The sequence below is a fragment of the Macrobrachium rosenbergii genome, chromosome 55 (assembly GCF_040412425.1).
Source record: "Macrobrachium rosenbergii isolate ZJJX-2024 chromosome 55, ASM4041242v1, whole genome shotgun sequence".
Taxonomy (NCBI): domain Eukaryota; kingdom Metazoa; phylum Arthropoda; class Malacostraca; order Decapoda; family Palaemonidae; genus Macrobrachium; species Macrobrachium rosenbergii.
In genome coordinates this window covers 68,705,163-68,727,128 of record NC_089795.1, presented here as the reverse complement: position 1 = coordinate 68,727,128, position 21,966 = coordinate 68,705,163, and the positions used below count along the sequence as shown (strand labels likewise).

At 36.8% G+C, this 21,966-nt stretch overlaps 1 protein-coding gene across 12 annotated transcripts in view; it reads left to right on the top strand.

The window, feature by feature from the left end:
• The first annotated feature begins 12,275 nt into the window (after nt 1–12,275).
• Nucleotides 12,276–21,966, top strand: part of LOC136835378 (GAS2-like protein 3) — a 475,281-nt gene continuing 465,590 nt past the window's right edge. For all 12 annotated transcript variants that reach the window (XM_067098845.1, XM_067098848.1, XM_067098843.1 and 9 more), the window contains exon 1: nt 12,276–12,366. The gene's annotated coding sequence lies outside the window, so the exon portion shown is untranslated. The remainder of the gene's footprint in view (nt 12,367–21,966) is intronic.

Sequence of the window (21,966 nt, the reverse complement as noted above, 5' to 3'; positions counted from 1 at the left end):
GTATATATATATAATATATATTTATATATATATATATATATATATATATATATATATATATATATATATATATATATATATATATACCTTTGGGAATATTTTCTCTTATGCAATTTCTGTATCGAAGTCAATGGCATTGTCTGCAGATACCATTTTCTTTATCAAGACTTGAATCAGTCTATACTCTTTTCTCTTTCTGGCAACCTTCTCAGGAATAAGGAAAAATTATTCGAGATTCTTTCCATTTACTATTTAGTTTTCTAGTCGAGTGCCCATTTCCCCACCTCTCGCCGGCATCATCATGACTGGGTTGTAAATCGACATACAAGGTTTTTATTACTGCATGTGGATGTTTGAATTTCAAGCATGATGTCACTCGGGTGCTGAATTTCTGTTGGTTGGCAGGCCTCACTCATTCTCTTGCTGGCTGTCCGGGTGGTAGCATGGGCATTCCTGGTGCTCTGTAGGAAGCGTCCTATGCCACAGCTTGCAGCCAAGGGTGTGGGCATGATTCCCGTCTCTGGCCGATAGTCCTGATTGGCTTCGTTGTCAGTAGTTGCGTTCAGGGGTGATCTGTCGCTTGTGTCTCCCTTCGTATTCTCACGGATGTCCTGTGGTTGCCTTGAAGAAGGGACGACGAAATCCGTGTTCCTCCGTATATTTAATGCAGGCCGTTGTTGATTTTTACTCACAGTTTCTGCTATTTGCAATCTGTGGAACCGGGCTTTGCTATACACGATCTCTGTGCCTTCTGATAATTCTTCTAGTGTCGGTTTATAGTCGTGGTCAGCTACGCAGTGTTGAAATGTTGTCCCTTGGCTGCAGTGAGCTTGCAATCGCCCGTACAGAGTGGTCATGGTGCGACCTATGTAGTAATTGCTGAGAGCTTGACATATCCCTTTGGTACATTTAAATTTGTATACTACGTTGGTCGGCTATAACATCTCTCTAAGGGGGCCCATGCTATTTCGCATGACAAGGGTGCTGACTAGGTTCGGGTGGCAGTAGGCACGTAAGCAAATCCTCTCGTCAGGATTCGTAGGCGTCGTACCGCTGTCAATTATTCTCTTCATGGCCTTGACCTCATCTTTGAGCCGGCTGTGATAAGCGGCTTTGTAATACAATAACATGTTTCTCGGTGAGGTAGGCGTCGTCACTAGTGTGCTGGCATACACACCCAACTGTTTTCATATGCAACCTTCTGTTAGATTGTTGTCATATCCACTATTAGCTAGGAGCTACCTAACACGTACGAACTCCGTGTGAGTAGCTTTCCATGTGGAACAGTGCATATTAGACCTCACTGATGGACACAAACAGCTTCTCAACCTGGCCTTAATTGTCATTTCACCAAAAGGCCGCAGAAGGAAGTGAAGCGCATCAAAACTGAAATCCTTATAACTGACTTGTTCTCTCTCCAGGTAACCCTCTGATAACAAACAAGGTATTTGGCATCGTTAGGCTTATGTTGGGCTTCAAAATTTCTGCATTATTGTTGCCATCTTTAAAATTTTTACACTCTTGTTTTGATCAAAGTTTGTGAATTATACAACAGAAAGGTACAGAAAATGTGCAATTAAAGGTATGTTTGATATGGCAGAGTCAATACCGACGTGGTCTACAAGAGAAGATCGAGCTAGAGTACATAATAGAAAAAGAAATGTTGAAGAAATGCTGTGCGCTCATACAAATGAAACTTCAGTTCCTGGAGAAAATTACTATTCTAAAGATGTGGGAGTATCGCGTCAAGAGCTACAAGAAAAAATAAAGTTGAATCAACGGATCAAAATTCTTGAAAAAGAGAATAAAGCATTGAAGGAATCGCTTAAACTGAATGTTGAAAAAGAACTAGAGCACGTTCTGATGCCAATCTTTAGCAAGACACAAATTCAGGCTTTAGTCACTCAAAAGAGTCACTTGGACAGACAGTGATATTTTTTCTGCCCTAACTTTGAGAAGCCCAAGTTCAAAGTGTTATAAGTATTTAAGGACAGTTGTTGGGATGCCATTGCCCAGCGAGAGTTGTTTAAGTAATAGGGCAAAGGCATTCGAATGTGAGCCTGGTATTTTGCATTCCGTCCTAGCCTTGATGAATTCAAGGTCTAAAACAATGAGCCCCTACGAAAAACTTGCTGTTATGTAAGTAGACGAAATGAGCATTACCAGTGAGTGGGTATATGATAAAAGAATAGATGAACTTTATAAGTCACTCAACAAGGTTCTTGTTGGTATGTTGAGAGGCTTAATAGATAAATGGAATCAACCAGTTTTTTTATAATTTTAAAAATATTTATGTACAAAATATACTTCTTGACTCGACAGCTTGTACTGAGAAAGTACGATTTAATGTTGTAGCTGTGGTTCATGATTTAGGACCAAATAATTTAAGAATCTGGAGAAAATTGGGGATAGATCCCATACAAGGTCAAGTTTCTTTTAAAATCCTTGTGCAGATGGAGTGCATTCGTATTGATGATGCGCCTCACATGATTAAGCTTTCTATACAAGAAATGTTGGATAAAAAAGCAAATAAATGCACTTTAACACCAAAACTGACTCAAAATCACCTTACCGCGTCAGGCACTCAAAGGCAACGTGTAAAGTATGCGGTTCAGTTAATGTCCAAAACGTGCCACTGCTGTAAAGTTTCTAAGAGAAAAAGGTATAATCTCATCCCAAAACTGGCTGGTGACAGCTGATTTTACAGATTTTCAAATGACTGGTCGATGTGATGAATTCCATTGAAATGTATGGAAATGTAAAATCAAGAAATGCCTATGGTGTGGATATAGATTACCAGAAAGAAATTTTGGGTAGGATGGTACACATGATGAGAGCTATGAGAGTGAAAGGTAATGCAAGTCGTTATTGAAGCTTCCAGAAAGGTACTATTCTTTCTGGAAAATTTTTAATTGAACTGTTTGATATGGTAAGCTCTTTATATAGTCTATATTATATAATGATTCGGAGGATCACTCAAGACTACTTGGAAAATTTTTTTGGGTCAGTTAGGCAGATGCATGGCTATCATGAGTAACCCAATACTTTGAGTTTCAATTATTGACTCAGATCCATTTAATTGGGTAAGGAAACAAAACTTTAGTTATAAGACTAACTCATTCTCAGAAAATGATGATTCTCTGCGTATCTGGTGAAACGCTAATTAGAGAGAAAGTGCCTTCGAATGATGATGCAAATGAACGAGAGTTAGCATTAGGACTCTGCATAACCAGCACTTTGTTCGAAAATATTGACGTTGAAACTGAAAATAACGATGCAGGGGTCAGTTTGGAATTTTCTGCTATGGACAAGTTATCAAAAAACCCCATGCTGCTACTGAGGAAGAGTCTTTATGCTATATAGGAGCGTACATTGTGCAAAAATTTATCTGCAAATATCCTGAAACAGGGGGGAAATCCTGCAACAAATACTCTGGGGAAAAAATGGATAGACTTTATGAAAAGGGGAAATTTGCATGTTCCATCACAAAAATTCATGGAACAATTAAAATTATGAGGCATGTGTTTAGGGCAGTCTATGGTAACATGCTTAGGGAAGGAAAGGATTGTGTCAAAAAGTTGGCTTCTGAGTTGCAGACGACGTTAAGAGATGTTCCTACTGAAATTTTAACATTTTTGGCAAAGATAAAAATTTTCTTCAGAATACAGTACCTGAACAGGACTATGAGTATTAACAAATATAATGCTTCTAAGAAAAAAAAAAGATGAAAAAATCAGGGATAAAATACGAAAGAAAGAGATTATCAGTTAGTTAGGTATGGTAGCCTACACGATAACTGTAGGCTTACTGGCATATTCACTGACATTTCTTATTGAATATTCCTTAAAGTAAATCATGTATAATTGAAACCTGAAATAAAATGTATTACAGCCACTAAAGCTATTTTTTGGCTAAAAAAAAACTTATATTCTATCAAACTTGCGGAAAAACTCCGTAAGCCTCGTAAGAGAGATCAAGGGACTAGTGGCGCGCCGGGCGTCGGTGACGTCACAACCTCTTGGGAGTGTTAGACCTGTTTATCTAGATCTTGACTCTCACAACAGGATGCTACGCAGTGATGGACTACTAATGATAAGTACTAGATGAAAGCAACAGCAAACGAAAGAAACCCCGTCACTGATCGTATCGTACGGTCATAACAAAAAGAAAGGAACAGTACGAGGGGGAAAAAAACCTACAGCTCTTTTGCATATAAATAACAAGGAGGACATATCAGCCGTTCCAGTATCTGAAGAACAAACGCGGTGTTGGAATGGGTGTAACGAAGATGGATTGAGACATTGCCTTCGCAGGAATAATCCCAGGAGATGGAAGACGAAGAAAGAGAGCGATCTTAAAAAAGGCAAGAGTAGAAGAACGTGTCATGCACCAGGCCCTGTTCACAGGGATTTTTAAGAGAAAAGAAAAGCTGATGTTATATCCAATTTGAAAAATAATTCTTAAGATTCATGATACTTTTGACAGGAGAAACTGTTAAAAAAAGCCAAAGGGGAAATATTGCAAAACTGTGAAAAATTTATAGCAACAGACATGCACGCATATATGAACATACATACAAATAGACACACACACACACACACACACACACACACATATATATATATATATATATATATATATATATATATATATATATATGTATATGTGATGTATATGTATATAATTTATATATATATATATGTTATATATATATGTATGTATATATGTATATATATATATATATATATATATATATATATATATATATATATATATATATAATAATGAGAGAGAGGAATAAATAATCAAAATGGCAAAATGAACGCAGACATTCTGCATGAAACGGGTGGAAGGAAAAAGTTATTTAAAAATAATTGTAACTGGCAGAAACGTTTATTTATCATGCAGAAGTGCATAAAACAAGACTGATATTAAATTTACAAGTTTTAAATATCATTAGTAATAGTTTCGAAGGTCTCATTTTCCTATATATCTGAAGATCTTGTTCTTGCCTCGATTGCGTATCCTGTACAGTTAACTCTCGTGATTCCCCATGCCTAACTATATCCCAGATGTACTGTTCTGGTCAAGATTCGAGTGAGTTTAAGAGAGAATTCTCTTCTCAGTTGACTTGGCGGTCCGAAGCTGAGATCGGCGACCGCTTCTGTGCATTCTCCATCAAGTTTTAAAGGACTCCCTAATTCCATTTTCCCATATCCCTGCCGCATTCCCTACGGTCTATCCCGTCCTTCGAAGCTTAGGTCCTACTTTGCACATTCTTCCTTTAGCCCTTTTCAGGAAGGTCTCCCTAGAGAGAGCACTGGGTTGCCAGTCTCATCGACCATTCTTTACACAGAGAAAAAAAAATCATAAATGGCAGTCTTACCCAGACTGGAATGAAATCAAACAAGTAGTCTCAGATTCATACAAATTTTTACAATTTCCGAGCTACCACTAAATTTGCATACAGATTGACACCAAATTAACAACTTTCATTTGCCAGCATATGTAGAGGATATATGTACTTTATGACAATTTTCCACAAGCTGTTCTAAAGAAGATTTTTCATGTTTTCAGCAAAATCCCATAAGGTCATCATGTCACGTTATCTACTTCGCAAAATCTTCAAAGTATAACTTGCAGGTATAGCAGTATCATAAAGTGTTACTCAAACGTTTTACCTATAGGTCTGCCAAACGTTGGCCGATAGAAATTAATAATAATAATAATAATAATAATAATAATAATAATAATAATAATAATAATAATAATAATAATAACAATAACCTCTCTGTGCCACTGTGGATATAGTATATTCCAGGTAAATCAAAAGTTATAATTTCGAATTCTCAAAGAGGTTTGCCTTAATAATAATAATAATAATAATAATAATAATAATAATAATAATAATAATAATAATAATAATAATAATCAGAAAGAGAAAATTACAACTCCCTGAAACGTTTAAATAATAATAATATGGTTCTTTAAAGCACTCATGATCTAGGGATGGCTTTCTTTATTCCTATGGTGGCTTGAATGTTAAAAGAATGTCAATTGTGATCTGAAAGATTTTCGTTTTTCCTGCGGAGATAAAATGATCAATATCCACTCGAGACAAATATCAAATCTAGAAGGTGCTTGGAGACTTCGCGTTGAATATGTTAACATTCCTTCGGCAGTCAAATGTAGTGGAAAGTTTCCTACCTTGATGTGTTTACACACCTGGAAGACGAAGAGTAATCGCTTGTTGTTGCTGAAGAATAAACAGGACCATGCGCCATTTTAATTATATTTGGTGAAAAAGAATTAAAGGGCATCAACAAAAGTGTTTCTCTGTGCATACGCATAACTTATAGTCGAAAGAACACAGCAAGAGGAGTCTGAACAATGTCTAAACGAAAAACAAAGCATGCCAGAGAATGCTGTTATCAAGATGTTTTGAAACTAATACATTGTAAGCATAACGAGTTAAATCCCAAACTAGGCCAGCAGTCTGTCACTGCCAGGTTTTGAGGGTCCAAAGCGGAAGCGAAACTTCTAGAAATTTAAATTTAAAATTTTTTGTTTTCCTCTATGCCAAGTTCACTGAATCGCAACAATTACATGACATATTTTTATCCTTTATGGAAGCTAAATGTTAGTTGTGTTCATCTACAGTATATTGAAAAACATGAGGAAGCTTCAGAATTTTTATTCCGCCACTATGGAAGTGTAGGTATTCTACGTGGATCCCAAATATCCAAGGACCTTGCAATTTTTAAAAAATACCTATAAACAGCGATTTATTTTTTTCTAGGAATAATGGTTATGAGAAACACCGTCATCAGAAAAATTCACGTTTTCCCATCCATAAGTACCTTAAAAAAATTCAATATTATCCTTTGTGAACGATAGAATAAATCGTGGAATCTAGGCTAAAAAGTCAAGCAATAAGGCACTTGAGGAAACTTTCAGCCATTCCCCGCTCAAAACAGTGAGAAGGAGGTGGAGTTGATGGGAATCAAGATAAAGAGATCCGCAAAATCAACGAGATGATGTACAAGGAGCTAAAGGGAAAACTGTGAGAAAACCACACCGTTGCAGTAAGAAGCAATAATTAGAAGGTTGTACAGAATGATGGAGGAAAGGAAGCGGGAATAAACGTAAAGTATAGAGCTAAAGTGGGCACAGCTAAGGACAGAAAGGACGCTGCGAACCCTTTAAAGAGGCCTACAGTGCGCCATGTGTGGTGCACTGACAGCATTATCCTCCAACAGATATCATCGTCCTGTGTGTTTGACTCATATGATTTACCAGGAATATATTATATCCATAGAGAGGTTTTTATTATTATTATTATTATTATTATTATTATTATTATTATTATTATTAATTTCTATCGGCCAACGTTTGGCAGACCTATAGGTAAAACGTTTGAGTAACACTTTATGATACTGTTATACCTGCATGATATACTTTGAAGATTTTGCGAAGTAGATAACGTGACATGATGACCTTATGGGATTTTGCTGAAAACATGAAAAATCACAAGCCGAGCTTCCTGATTTCTATATTATAAAAAAATCGGACATTTCACTGGTGTTATAAAAATACATAATGTAAGCTCAAAGGAAGTCATGACCTCTGTTCAACTGCCACAGTGTATCAAACCCACACTGCGTAAAGTTACCCCATTACTGCCTATTTTAGTTTTTTTTCTCTCTGGTCTTTGAACAATTTCGTCACCCTGGAGGACATGGCATCGAAATTTGAAGGGCAAGAATAAGGACATGATAAGGTAACCAAAGTTCCCAGGCGAAGAGAACATATATGCCTCTGCCCAGCAAAACCACAATGAGCATTGCTGAAATATTGGAGTCGATTTCTAGTGCATCTAGTCCATTCCCGTCTGCTAGAAATTTTAAATTATTGGTGATTATTATAACGCAAAAAGATAAAAAAAAAAAACTACCGAAACTCGGAAATGTTTCTTTGTCTAATTTCCTCTATCATCGTCGCTCTTTTAATAAAGGGGTGGGAGATAATATTGAGGTAAGTGATTCTAAAGAGGTGCGTAGTTTAGTTAACCTTTTTCTTTCTTGTCTATTTATATATTCACTGCCAATATTTCCTATAATTTTACTATATTTCCTAACGTTTTCCTTCCATCGCTACCAGAACTTTGGCATTCTCCTCCTAATTCTGGTTTCCCCTGTCCTCCTATAAACTTTCATTCTTTATCGTGGTTAATCCCAAAACCTTCTTCTTTCTTCTTCCTTTTTCCTAGTTTTCTTCATTCCTGGACTAGAAGAGAATATCAGGTTGCCTGTCCTATCGGCCTTTGCTCTAAAAAAAAAAAAAAACGGTACATACAATGTTACCTGCAGCTCGAGAGTTAATTTCCCCCCTTATATAATCCATACACCCCGGAAGTCAGGGGGACGGTCATGTCTAGATTAAAAGGAACTGCTGTCTCTCATAACGAGTTATCCAAACAGAGGTAGATGGTATCACAAATGAAACAAATGTGATCAAGAAAAACTATGAACAAAAACATCATTAAAATTAACTCCGGTGTTGACTGAACGTGCTTGCCGAAAATGCACCAAGAGCACGTTCATCTTCCCCAAACAAATTCTCTCTCTCTCTCTCTCTCTCTCTCTCTCTCTCTCTCTCCCCTTCCCCAGATACGCTCTATTCTGTCTTCCACGTGTTTCATATTACTGATCATGGTAAGTTAATGACTAATGTCAGACCCAATAATGAGGTAGTTCTTATGGTAACTCATCCCATAACACAGAACAAAAGGATTATGAAAGAAGACGAGAGAGGAAAAGATTGTGGAATATAAATTCACGTCGTGTGTTGCGGTACAGAAATACTGTTCGTACTGGTTGCACAAAAACTGGTAAGTTGGTCATCATTTCTTGTAACCACTTTAATTAGTAAACCAAAAGGAAGAAACATAATTGATATTTTCGGTATATTTATCGTGATTTTGTTGTTCATCTGCATATAACTTGTGGAGTGAAACCTGTCCTCTTTTTCAGGTAAAATAAGAGAGTTTTTGTCGTGAATATATCAAATAAACAACGGGTTATCAGTATTCACGATATAACAGGCTAGGAGGGAAAGTATAAAACATAATCATTTACAATAGCAGTTTCTGTAACTTTGCTACGACTTTTAACTTTCATTCTCTGACTTCTCCCATCCATCATGATATTAAACGGCCATGGAGATGTAACAGAACCTTATCTTAGGCCAACTTCTTACACCAAACCAGCCTCTCTCTCGTCTAGGCATTCTAACACACGCTTTGCTTCCACCATGAAAACTTTTAATCACACACAACTGTTTAATTTCTACCCCATACATCTTCGCCACCCTTTGTATTGCCTCTTTCGATTCTGTCCTAAGCCTAGGAAGTCAGTATACCATATACAGCTTTTACCTTTTCCCTTCAACCTTCTCGTCGGCCATTTTATCTGCACACCCTCTCCTTGTCAATGCAGCTGTCTTATTTTCTCAACGAAGACCCTCCACACACCTTCCCTGGTATACTTTGCAACGTTGTGCCTCTGGAATCCTTAGTTTCCTCTATTACTTTTACATTTATACAATGGAACAAATGTTCCTTTCATCCATCCCTTGTTGCAATATTTCAATATTCCCTAGGATGGCGTGATGATGGGAATTAGAGAAAGGACAAAAAATTGTGGGCAAAAGTTTATGAGACGAGAAAGGGCTTGCACATGGAGTATGGTTTGGCTGATGTTGGCATATAATAGTGCTATTGGTTGATTAGAGAACAAGAGAGGCCAAAGAAAAAGTTAGGATTGTCTCACGGTAACAGTTGACGAGACTGTCTGCCAGGCCAAGGTTGTCAGAATAAATGGAAACAAAATATTCGCAAAGACCCTTGGAGAGCAAATGTAACAGGTGAGTGTGGAATGATAGAAAATAGAAGTCACAGGACTTTTTGAAGCAAAGAAGGAAGCAAAATCTCTTACAATTAGTTTAAAATGGAAGGTTGTAAAGACGACAGCCATCGTTGTGATGAATTGTATAGTAGAGTTTTCCTAAAGGTAAATAAACAAAGAAATGTTGAAAAGGTTAGCATGAAGTGAAAAGATGATAGCATATATGGAATGACAGTGACTCTTAATCCCCAGACCAAGAAATCATCAGAGTCCCGGAAGCGGTCGAAAAAGAGACTATTGCATGGATTTGGAGTGACCATTTTGGCTGTCCTGAGTTGCATAAATAATCAAGTCTCCAAAGGGAAGTACATGACCTTCTCGCTGACAACATACGGTTTCATTTCGCCATATGTATTACACCAGGTGCATTAGAGACGAAAAAAAAAAAGCCTAGTAAACTACCGGGAGTGATGGTCTCATGCAAAAGCGTTCAAACTTGGTCACCCAGCAATTTACATTTTGCCGGCTGCATTATTCTAAGCATGCATAATTTATAATTCTCTTCCAGGTTCCCCAGTCCTGCTTCGTTTGCCAACAATAACAAAAAACAAACTAAAAGCTGCAGCTAACCCAAGAATCTAGTGAATTGTACTGATACTTGAGTTTTCTTTTATGAAGCATCAGACACTGAGTTTGGTTTTAAATCTAACTAGACACTGGCACCTGCATGTAATCTAATTTATTGTGAGAAAAAAAATGACAGAGTAAAGTCTGTGAACGCTACTTGAATCGTCAGAGTAGTACGCCCATATTTAACCATGCTCACAATATGGCTAAGATTTCCTCGTCAGTGCAAGGTTTCCAGCAAATACAGATACCTGGTGGAGTCATTTAAGTGTTTCGGCACACTGCTCAAAAGTACTGGACATGGACATCTTAGCAAGATGCTCTAGAACTCAACTCAGGACTCATTAAGCAATTTTTCACAGATTTTCGCTCCACACTTGGGTAATTACTCTTTTGTTTGCTATTGCGCGGCTAGGGGAGGGAAGCAGCTGCAGTGACAAGTGGTACTATGGACTTTCGTCTGCCCATAATGGTCCTATTTTCTGTTGCCCATGTCGAAACTTTGCCTCAAAAATTTCCGTGGCTATTAAAAGATCAAATTTCGGAGGAGAATAACACTACAGCAATGTAACACTAGTCAGTCATATACACTGATCGCTAAATGGATATGAAAATTTTTTTCCCAATACGCATACTCATGACAGATGGAACCCTTACGAGAAATGCGTGAGCGAAATGGTAACACGAACTCCAAATAAATGACGACTAATCAGATGCGAACCGGAACTAAGCAACCTTACCGTAATCCGGCCAGGGGGTTGGGTCGGGGAGAGGGCAGGAGAAAGGACACCGCAATGGTTTGAAACCCTTTTCGAAGCTTAGTCCAGCCCCTTCATGGTTATTGATCAAGTAACGGCTTCACACAGACCCCATTTTCCCTTATTATTCAGTCCAGCGAGAGATTGCCGAATAGGAGGAAGTTTTTAAAAACAATTTGATATCGTCTGCTTCGTGTCACTAACTGTAGCTACCTAATCAGGGCGGTATGAAAAATACTCGAAATTTGTAAGCGAAAAAGTTCAATACAGTTTTTTTAATGGGGCGAAATTTTTTAAACATGCAATTGATATTGGAAATTATAATAAAACCTTGTATTATTATAAAAGGTAAATGCATTTCACCATTAAGATATACGAACTTTTCGTCCTTCCAGAAATTTATCTACGATATCATATGAGATATAAATAATTAAGATTCTAGAATCCACAGCATATCTAGCCTGAAATTTTATCGATTCATCTTACGACCAAGAAACAGGAGTGGTCATCACAAAAAAAAAAATAATAATAATATTACACCGCTTAATGCTTACAGGAAAAATATTGGAAAATAAGTTCAGATCGTTAGTGCAGAAAATGATAGCATGCTTTGCTATATACGTCTAGGGTTATCTGCCGTACAAACACGCATAGGAAAGTACGACATTTATACCAACGAAGCGATTATCCTTGCCAAACGTACGATCAACTTTAAAAGTGAAAATATGTTATCAGATTGCCTGATTCCTACTGAATATATAATTTTCTATTGCCTGTGACTGACCCATATATTCCCCTTTAATTTACTAGGGATGTTAGATAGCCATCAGTAAGAGATTAACTTTATCGCGTATCTTAGCTAGCTGGGGGGAAAAGTCGAGGGGAGTCGGTAAAGGCTCTGAGGCGAATGATTGTGGGAGAGATGGCAATGGGGTCGGAGGGGGGCGGGGATGTGAGGGGTTTTAGGGGATGCTGGGGGTAACTATGATGGTTCGAGCAGCTCGGGAGAGTTGGTGTTGTTTTGACGGTGGTGGTGAGAGGACGCGCAAGGATTTCTTTGGTCATCTAGGTACATGGTAAGTCACACATGCCCAGCTAATACCCTTAAGACCATCCCGAGCCACAATGGTGTGACTTAAGCAGACGGGAGTTGGCGGACGCGTGCCGATTCGTGATGTGATTTTCTCATGAAATTGCAGACGAAGTGAATGATGGTGATGTTACCATAGGTGTGAATTTTGTTCTTTTGGCAAACAAAGCGAATGTTAGAGTCGATATGGTTAATCGCTTTCGTAAATGATCGAGGTGATACGAAGGGAAAGAATTAGTCTCAGGATTCAACGAAATGTGATTTAGGCCAGATTGAAGGAATGGATGTGGCAAGTGCTGTTAACTGAACAAGGGGAACAAAACATCAGGATTCCTCGTTTGCGAAAAATGGAGCATTTTTTGACCGCCCTCCGGATGTTTAATTCAGATAGGGAAAGCATCACCTGGCCCCAGTCAAGTACAGTGGAAAGTATAAATTTTGAGTTATTTTTCCCTCACAGCACAGCGATCGATCTGGGGGGCTTCTCTCCCCTCGGCCGTCTGCTTGATATCACTTCTCTCCCGTCTCTTTCTCTTTCTCTTCCTCTCTCTCACTCACTCACACCGTAGTCGGTGTGTGTCTTCCCTTCCCGTTACTGTCTCAGATTTTGCCGCTGCTGGACGGGTTACAGACAGATGTTCCCTTTCCATCGGAGGTCGCCGTCGAAATCGGCAGAACCTTTTGTTTTCCGGAGCACTTTTCGGCCTCATCTTCTTCATCTCATGCAGGCCTAAGCATCCTCAGCTTTCCTCTCGCTTCTTGGTTGCTGATGCTTCTCTTTCTTAAGCATCCGACTTCTCTACTTTTCGTGTGGATTCATTATTCTTCTTTCTGTATCATAAGCATATCCTGTCCTATATGGATTCCCCTGAAATACAATTTAAGTAAGGCAAAAAGCAAACATCCGAATTTGTAAATGTTTGAATAAGGAAACGTAAACGTATATATATATTATATATGTTTATTAAATATGTATCATAGATCAAAATCATATATATGTATATATATATATATATATATATATATATATATATATATATATATATATATATATATATATATATTTGTGTGTAAACAACTCTGATATCTAAGCTTTATTAATTACTTTTTAGGAAAACATGTTTTCAAGATCCACAATTTTTGTATAGGTTAAGTTGTAAATATACTGGAATTCTTATTTTAAACGTTATTTGGAGCACTTCCGGTATCGAGTGCTACTGCCGATTTGTTTTTGTTTTGTGTATTATAGCCGAAAAAATGTTCTCTCTCTCTCTCTCTCTCTCTCTCTCTCTCTCTCTCTCTCTCTCATACAAGAAATTTAGCAGAGGGGTATCCAGGCTGACTCATACTTTCCGGAATATTCTTGTTATGTCCCAATTCTCTTGCTTGGCTTCTCACCCAAACACCTAAGAAATCGATTTAGTAGGTCTGTCTTCACAATACAGAATTAAATGTGTATCTTCATAATACAGAATAAAATGTTTGTCTTCACAATACATAATTAAATGTTTGTCTTCACAATACAGAATGAAATATTTGTCTTCATAATACAGAATTAAATGTTTGTCTTCACAATACATAATTAAATGTTTGTCTTCACAATACAGAATTAAATATTTGTCTTCACAATACAGAATTAATTGTTTGTCTTCACAATACAGAATTAAATATTTGCCTTCACAATACAGAATTAAATATTTGTCTTCACAATACGGAATTAAATGCTTGTCTTCACAATACATAATTAAATATTTGTCTTCACAATACAAAATTACATGTTTGTCTTCACAATACAGAATTAAATGTTTGTCTTCACATTACAGCATTTAATGACTGTCGTCACACTACAGAATTTAAGATAATTTTCAATCTTAGCTGGTGCTACATTTAGCTACATGCAATTCATTTATAAATCTGCGTGTCATTTTTGATTGCAGATTTGTTTTCCCTTCAGTTGCACGAAAGATCACTGTACTGAAAAAGTCTTCCAGTGCATCTGGAGACCTCTCCATCTTGAGGAAATGTTTTTATTTTTATAATCTGACATAATATCTTGAATACTGTTCCCATGTTTGGTGTTCAGCAGCTGACTCGTATCTTGAACTGTTGGACAAAATCTTGACTCCTGTGAAATTTCTTAAACCAGATCTTGGTATTAATCTTTGGTATCGTCATTCACTTAGGTCACTGTGCGTGCTCTAAGAATTTTTTCTTAATTCTGATCATCCTTTGTATCTGGAACTTTCCAGGCTGTACCATTCTAACAGTTTTGCCTTCTCTTTTCGCGGTTCAAAACTACACAGTTTATTCCAGCTGTGACCTTATTATGGATTTATCTCCATAGTTATGTTGAATCACAAGTTCAGAACCGGTGCAAATGCTTTTTTATAACTGAGCAGGCACACGAGAGTCCTACTTCATAGTTCATTTGTTTCATCTTACTTGTTTCCAGCAAGACATTAACAATGTTCATGTTCAAAATTCCAGACAGAATAGGAATTAAGTCAAATTATATTTTAACCACTTCATCAACTAATCCATGAAATTCACCAGATACCCTCACAGTTTTCAAACTCAAATAAGTACACGCCACGCACACATGCGGAGTGCAGGTACAGATGGTAGGGAAGTTTATACCACCTTGGACAATAACCCTCGGTTAAAAAAAAAAAAAAAAAATCTTGTCGCCTTCACTATGCACTGGTGAGTTTCTTTCGCTACGAATGTTCTGGTATATCATATCCCCCTTATTATACTGAAAACCTTTCCTTGGGTAAGGATGGACCTCTTCCTCCAACCCCTCCTGACTCCACGTCTCCTGGCGTCTCTACCTTCTTCCATCTGAAGGATCAGAGAAACAAGATCAGAGACTACCAGAGTTAGGTTACGTGATAATCTAACTTTGTAGGACACGTTTTATCTTCCCTCTTGAGAAGGAAATGGCAGAGGAATGTGTGTGCGTGTGAGTGTGTGGTGAGGAAGGGAGGAAGAGTCGTTGTGTGGGGAGGGAGGGGAGGGGATTCTTGGGTATTTTGATGTGGAATGCCAGGAAAAAAGAAACTCCAGGCACAAAGAAGTCGCGGAAGTGGAGGAGAAATGACCGCAGACGATTTTTCCTAAGACCTCCCATGGTCTGGTTTCTCGTAAATAACGGGTCTATGGGTGTTGGAGAGCACACCACATACCCGTCTTTTATCATTGGTAAAGGGACCTATCTTTTTGTTCACTTAATCTTTTTCCCTCATCTAGGCCTCATGTCAAGGCAGCATTCCTCACCCACCTCTCTCTCTCTCTCTCTCTCTCTCTCTCTCTCTCTCTCTCTCTCTCTCAGGACCCCGTGACCCTCATCACCAAAGATATGGGTTGATAATCATTTCTGTGCTGTTACAGCCGCCCGGGGAGATAAGGAAGGAGGAAGGGGGTATAGGAAGACATGGAAGAGGCGCAGGATGAAGAAGCAGAAGAAGAAAATCCTTCTAGGAGCCGAATTTGACAGTGCGATCGTGGGTGGGATGAACAATGATTCCGGTTGGCATAGCAAAGAAGATTAAAAAGGAATTTAACCGTCTAATCCCTCCTTGACACAGTGGATCCCGCCCCCCGTCTCTCTCTCTCTCTCTCTCTCTCTCTCTCTCTCTCTCTCTCTCTCTCTCTCTCTCTCGTTTCTCGATAGTAAAAAAAGACTACTGCTGACATACTTGCGAACGACAATGACGTCTTAAATCTTTTTTTATGATATTTATTAATGTTATTATTAACTACCAGTAACTTCGAGAGCAGCAGCAACAATAACATAGATTATAAAAATTACGGATGTATTTATTCTGTCCTTCCATACAGAGACCTGTGTGAAATACAGTATTTATGAGAGAGAGAGAGAGAGAGAGAGAGAGAGAGAGAGAGAGAGAGAGAGAGAGAGAGAGAGAGAGAGAGAGAAAGCAATGCACGAAAATAGTTATTGGAGGTTTTAAGCACTGGCAAGTATAGGTTTTCTTATCTTTGGTCATAAAACTCTTGACATAAATAATTCTGTTTATAAAGTGCACCAGTGATCAATGATTATCTTTCCAGAACCATTGTAATTTTGATTTCAGACTATCAAGTACAAATCCAGACACACACACACACACACAAAACCCACAAACACACGCGCGCGCGCATACATATTTTACGTATATATAGATATATATATATATATATATATATAGATAGATAGATAGATAGATAGATAGATAGATAGATAAATAGACAGATAGAGAAATATGCTGATATAGATAAATATATATGTACACACAGTATATATATATACATATATATACATATATATACATATATATAAATATATATATATATATATATATATATATATATATATATATATATATATACATATATATGGATGGGTTTAATGGCTTTATATTATTTATTCGGGCAAAGTACGGAGCTTAATATTTTATCGAATAAATTAATTGTATAGACAAATGCTGCATGTAAACACATAACGATGAGACTTTGTGCAATAAATAAATCAAATGTCATTAACAATAGCATCTTGTGGCAACCGGTGACAGACAAGAAAACAATCCATTCTACCTTAGTGGTTATCAAATTGATAGGGTTAAGCCAGAAGTAAAACAATATAATGAGGCCAGTCTAACCAATAAAAAAAATATAGATAATGACACTTCATGCCTTTCTAATTTACTCCATTTTCGCTCTTTTCTTCATTGGTATTTATGGTAGTGTTCCCACTGATTCTCATCCACTCGGAAAAGTGCAAACGGGTATTAAGGATGAAAATATTTTCTAATGGCTATAGTTAAATCCTTATTTTAGAAAATGAAAAAGCTAATGATTATTGCAGTTAAACAGTCAAGTCATTAAATAACATGCTGGTACGTCAAGGTGTATTAAACTAAAGTAAACTTTGTTATTTAATATTATTCTCTTGTAATGATATTTCCTCAAATCTGATTTAATATAATTCGAAAATTTTTATCTTAGGTATCATTTACAAATAAATCTGCGATTTCGGGTTATGTTAAATAAAGCGAAGAAAACGTCACTTTTTTAATACGACAGGGGTGATATAAACATTTCTACAAGATAGTCCTAAATATACCAAGACAATGTTCTCTGCGTTAAAACTGGGGTTTCCTGTAGGGTATACGGGTAGCTCCCATTACAAACAATATATAATTTTTATGGTTTTAGGATATGCGGTGTATGGTAAATGATTTCATCGTCAAAGGTAAACTTCTACTCAACATAGTAATGGAAATTACACCTAATACGGGAGAGTATTTTTTTTTTATTTTTAAAATACTATAGCAATTGAATTGCCTCGACATTGAGTAAGTTCTGCAAAATGTTGATTTGTTCTCTCTGTGTCCATCACTTGTTGCAATACAAAGGCAAGCACCTCTGCTTTTGACTGAGACTGAAAGGACTGTACTCATAGACTTGTATCCTGAACATAATCTGAATTCATACAATTAGATTCAATTAACGTGTAACTATCTGTCATCTGTGAAAGCTGCAATCTTTGTGTGTAAAATAAAATAAAAACATCTTCAAGTACATTGATTCTGACAGCACTATTTAACCTTAACCAGTAACGATGTTCGGCAGCAAGTCTGATTTTATAGAGGATTAGGCTTATAGAGAATGCCTTATTCCATTCAAGACTGTTAAAAGACTATAGATACTGTCAGATATCTAACTCGGTTCAATAAGCCCGCCAGCTAAAAATGTGTCAGGCTCTGTTATTGGGAAGTCGTGATTAATTTCGTGGTAAGTCATATGACTTACTACTTAGTTTTCGTTCTGAGACATAACGAGAATTCCTTGATGAATAAGACTGTGGTCTATCAATCAGTTGATATAGTGTAGCCCTTCATCCTAATGAAGCATATTAGATATTTTCGTAAAAATTTCCGTGAACTATTATCTACATCTGGCAAATGTCCTCAACAATCAAGATTCAAAATTAGTTGTTTACCCTAAGTAGTCAACCGAAACAAACACCGAAGCAGGTGCTGTGTTGAGATGATCATGACCGAAGTTAATTTTGATAACTATGAAAGCACCCAAAAGAGAGAATATCTCTACCAACCATGGCAACGCATCTTCCTTTAAACACTAAGTTTGACCTTGGTCACTGAATTTACAATTCCCTCGTGCACTCTGAAATATTTAAGACTATGTAGGTCCTCCAGTTCCTACTAGTTATGATTATACTGTGGATATCTTGCTAATACTAATATAGACCTTGAATATGACCCTCATCTTTGACCTTTTTACGTAAAAATTATTAATCTGAATTATCAAGGCAATCTTAATCACTGAGACATTGTCATTAGGCTATTATTTATCAATATCTGAAGGATTTCATCCATACATGTTGCTGGATATAAAACATTTTAACAGTTACAACGCGTCTTTATCATGAGCGAGATGGTTTCGATGTCAACAAGTTGAAACGCGTCTTTATCATGAACGAGATGGTTTCGATGTCAACAAGTCGAGAAATCCAAGCATTTTTTCACACTAGTTGACAATCTCGGGTAGGTATGCTAATGATGACATCTGCAAAACTTCGTCGTGATCCCTTTTCCTCATCTTGAGATAGTATCATACTGACACGTACATATGACCCAACACTCATTTTCATATTTTAGAGCTGAGTGTAAACACAACTTGAAACTAATGGGAGTAACAGTATGAAACTTATTTTCACATTGCAAAATATTTCTACCTAATTACATATAGAAATTATATTAAAACAAGGCCAAGGAACAATATAAGTCAACTACTATCCTGCCAAAGCAGCTGAGAAAATATGGTTAAATTTTACCATATAAAATGTCGCTTGTGTATCAGGTTTTACAAGCCTCTTTTTCGTAGCAGTACTTCAAAATACCTATAATAAACGAAGCCCTGCAAGTATGTGAGTACGGTATTAACACACACACACACATATGTATATAGCTATGCATGTATGTATATGTATGTATGTATGTAGGCTATGTATATTTTACATGGGCCAGAAGCAAATTCTGATCTTTTCCTTCAATGGAAATGCTGGAAACAGGTATAGGCTAATCAGTGAAGGAGGGCAGAAGCCACGCGTGACATCAGGAAAAAAGAGAAAATATCAGAAAGAGATGATGAAGACTGACGGGAATTATGGGGCTTGGGAATTAGGGGTCATGTTATAATAAAGAGTGCTCGAAGGAATATTGAATTTACTGAGAAAACACAGACGAGAGGTGAGTTGGGGAAAAGTGGCGAGCTTAGATGGAGAAATGTTGACAAAGAGAGGGAGGAGAGAAGTGAAGAATAGTGAAAACTGACATTTGAACAGAGAAACATAATGGAGGCCGGCCAGATGGGTACAATATCGGTGGTGCAAAGCTTAAACTGTTAAGACTATGTATATGGGGCAACTTTGTACATATTTAGGATATTCAAATTATCATGGAATAATGCCATGTCCAGACCAGAAGCACTTTACGGTAAATGTTGACAGTACGATGCGACAATAGCTGTAGATACAAATTGTAGGTATTGTCAAGGAACTGAGTAGGACAGAAATATTCAGAAGTTAAAATTTTTGATAAAGGAAATCACAAGATTGAAATAAAAGATGACAACGCCAAGAGAAAACTTAATATTAGTCACAGTAACCTCAGTTTTATTAGCGTGCCTGGGTTCGACTCCGGAAGGAGAAGGCTTCTTCATTTATCATCTGGATCCGAAGGCTTGTAGTGATAAGGGTATCCCAAAAATTTGAGAACCGAGTAGCTGAGAGGAAAGTGTGGCTATTAATACATACACAAGCCCATGCGCGCGCACATACAAATACACACACATAATAAATTTATCATATGTATATACAGTATATATATATATATATATATATATATATATATATATATATATATATATATATATATATATATATATATATATATATATATATACGTACAGTACATGCACACAAACACACACACACACATATAGCCTATATATATTATATGCAACCAATATGAGCAAACTGCAGAATTCATGCCTCAGCTCTCATCCAAGGGAAATTCTGTTAAAACCGGAAGCACTAACGAGCGTTTCCATTAATTTTCAAGAGGAAAGCCACACATGAGATGTACTCCAGATTTACTGTATCAAAGACAAAATCTTCTCTTGACTTAAATGGCCCCTTTATAAATAACATCGGTGACCGATATCAAAGAAAGGTGAGACTACCTTTTGAATCCCTCCCATGTTCGTTATGAGCAACATTTCAAAGTAACATTTAGCGACATGGAATGATTGATACTATAGTGGTGCACTTAAGCACAACGTGTTTTTACAGAAGCAGCTGGCTCATATACACTTTAAGCTTCGTAATGTAAAGTATATGTATATACATATATATATGTATGTATGTGTGTATGATAGTTGTATTAGCCACAATCACACGTGATATTTTTACTACTCACAAATAGAGCCACGGATACAATTTAATACCGGTTTCGGTTTACGTTGGATTATCTATATATATACACATTTAAACACATTTATGTATACACACACACATATAAAAATATGTGCGTGTGTGTATGAAAGATTATTCTCGTACAGAGAATAATCTTTCATACACACAGAGATACAGAGTGAGATTGTTATGGCACAGAGCAGAGTAGCAATTTCTTAACCTATAAAAAACAGGATTTTGCAAACTATACGAAGCCCAAAGAAACACCCTGAGCTACATTGTGTCTGGATGAGAACACTAAACGACATATGGGATTTTTCTCTTTGGTCATGAGTGGTGTTCCACTAAATGAAAAGTAATGCACAACGATCTTTTCCCCCCACGAGAGGGAAATGTAGGAGGAGCGACTAACGAGCGTGTAGTTTACCCGAGAGGAATAAATTCTAACCGGATTATAAGCACAACGAGCGAAAATTTCACGCTCGTAGCAAAGGATGGTTTACAGGGATGGGATTTAATGAGCGGCAATATTTTCTTGTTGCTGGTTTTCGCTCGTGACGTAATCGTCCGGCAGGATCATTCGCAAAGGCTTCCGTTTATCTCTGTTCTTTAATTTTTTTTATATATATTTTAATATCGTTATTTTTGCTTTACACTGCACTTGTTAACCAGTTTTAAATTAATTCAGTTTTTTTTTACTTTAAAGTTAACTGTGAGCTGAAATATTTTATCAGCTTTATATTCAATCATTGGTTTTTTATTACTTTAAAGTCAGCTGTACGGCGCTTCTGTATGTAAAATAAAATGAAAGCTTACTGAAGACTACTTATATTTTTGTGTTCATTTATTAAAATAATGACTAATTAAGAGGAAGACACCTGACTGCTGTAAATGAATAAAAGGCACCGTTGTTAGAAACGAAGGAAAGGGACTTCTGAGACTGGCTTACAGTTTTGACTAAATACTAGGAACTCTAAAGCAACGAATACCTCAGAGAAAAAGCAAAAGTATTATTTCTCTTATACCTCCTAGTAGATTCCATATCGAAAAATGTTTCGGAAATTAATATTTCTCTGACTTGTAAGTTTT